The 2,193-nt window shown below is 48.7% G+C and overlaps 1 pseudogene; it reads right to left on the reverse strand.

Annotated features, from left to right (window-relative positions):
• Positions 1 to 1,189: 1,189 nt before the first annotated feature.
• LOC138526656 (U6 spliceosomal RNA) lies at positions 1,190 to 1,256 on the reverse strand (annotated as a pseudogene).
• Positions 1,257 to 2,193: the final 937 nt, after the last annotated feature.

Consider the following 2,193-nt stretch of genomic DNA (forward strand, 5'->3'; position numbering starts at 1 on the left):
TTTCCGTGGCATAGACTGTGCCCTGGAAACAAAATTGGGATCAATTCCATGTGTTTGCATGGCCAGCACATTAAATGTCAGATCTTTCACAAATTCAAAATCCATCCACTGTTTGCTTCTTTTGGTTAAACTCCTTGTTGTAACAAGGCATCCTGATACTTCCTGCAGTTTTTGCTTGTTCCCTTCCAATTTTCTTGTTGTGTGCAAGTACAGCCAGTCCTGTTCTGGCTTCCATACCGTCTATGCCAAAATGCAACATTTTAGGACTGTACTTTAGGCACATATTTTGGAACAACTCCAAATCTCCAGTGTGGCAGAATTCGGTGAGTCCCCTCATGTCTCTTGAAAGCGTTTTGTCGTACACAATCTTCTCAAGTGCTGTGTTAGGAGGGGAGACTGGAACCAACCAGTTCTTTCTTATGCTCCTGCTCCCTCCTCAATGGTCCATGTGCACATTCGTGGAAATGTTCATTTACTTCCCAAGAGTGTATGTTAACACAATGGTGCATTAATAGACAGCATTTATCAAGCAGAATATTAACAGATTCATCACAAGTTTTTGAGCTCCACCAAAGATGGTTGCTGGTAGACTGTGACCAATTTAACCTAGAAGTTGATATCCAGACATACCAAAGGCAGGGACGTCATTTGGGGGTCGCCAGAGGTTGCAAGAGCGACCGCTGCCGATTGGCCAGCGACCTCTGTCAAACTCTTGCGACCTCTGGCCGTCGACCAATCAGAGGAGGAGGGGGCGTGGCCACAGCGTGCTGCGACGCTTCTGTGGTCCTCCATTTTTATTTAGTAGTTGCATGTGTCAACGCGTGCTTGCTGCTCCTGCTACTCTGTGTCCAGTCCATCCAGCACTCCACTGAAGAAGGTGAGTAGTACTACTGGTGGGTGGGTCGACGCGGGTGTCAGGTGTGTGGGTGCACTGCACCGTTATTGAAAGCCAGCAGCGCAGCGCAGCCAGGGACCCGGCGGCGACGCCGCAGGCGAGGGCACACGGCCACCGGCACTGCTGACCACTTCGCACACGCGCTGGAGCAGCAATAGGCAGCCAGGCTTCGCTTACCCAGCCTGGATGTTTGCGACGTGGTCAGCGCTGGTGCCGTGCCCTCGCGACCTGCTTTAAACAGCAATGATACTGTCAGAGGCAGAGCAAAGGGCAATTCTGTCCGTGCATGTGTCCAAAAATATGGAACGTTTCACAAATTTGCATGTCATCCTTGCGCAGTCAGGGCCATGCTAATCTTCTAGAGTGGATGAAGTCTCTGCTTTCTGGTGGTTCCGGTTTTAAATGCAATTCGAAATAACTCGTTTTTGTGTTCGCTTTCTGATTCAAATCTACGCACAAAGCAGGAAACCAGTATCGCAAAGGCAGTTTAGGGTGGAACGAGTGCCATTAGTGACGTGAACGTTATAATACAAAAATATCCATGTGGTACTGCACGTCACATATTAATTTACGGGTGTTAAGATGGCATTACAGAGAGCATGGAAACTACTGTAAACATGACCAAGTATGCATAGTACTATGCATGAACAAGTATGCATAGTACTATGGGAACCTAAAAGCGTGCAAGCGTCATTTAATAACCTAATGTACAATGTTTAAGGGCTTGACACATTACAATGTAAGCATGCTTGTAAAGTAGGCAATACTGCTTAGACACTACGGTCTATATTCCAACATGCCTAAGACGCTTTGCAAGATGTTGGCAGGGGGTAGTTGCCAAGTCACTTGTATTGAGGTGAAAAGCCACTTAAACAATTAGAATTGTCAGGGGCGGCAGTGGTCTTTAGTTATTAAAATAAATGGGACATCCTCTCCTCGCATAGGTGCAGTTGGTATAATGCAGGTGAAACGGATCATGATCCAGGCTGCGTGCAAAGTGGCACCTCCCTTCATAATACCTGGGTGCTGTGGGCCTGAACGCATTACAATATTCCCTCCACAAGCCAGAGAAAAGACAGGGTGCCTGTGAGGGTTTGCTTGGGTGGGGGCATGTTCAGTTTGAGGCAGGGCCGTACTGGCTTGTAGGCAGAATCCAAGGCCCCCTGGGGCCAGTGCCGCCATCTGCTATAAGTGGGCGGGTGTGCTCAGGTCTGGCTGGCTTGCCTGCGGGCTGCAGGCTGCAGCCCGCTCAGCAGCCAGCTCATGCCTCACGACACACAGCGGATACATTCATTAAA

Source organism: Ambystoma mexicanum, chromosome 7p (assembly GCF_040938575.1).
Source record: "Ambystoma mexicanum isolate Mex_15411 chromosome 7p, UKY_AmexF1_1, whole genome shotgun sequence".
Taxonomy (NCBI): Eukaryota; Metazoa; Chordata; class Amphibia; order Caudata; family Ambystomatidae; genus Ambystoma; species Ambystoma mexicanum.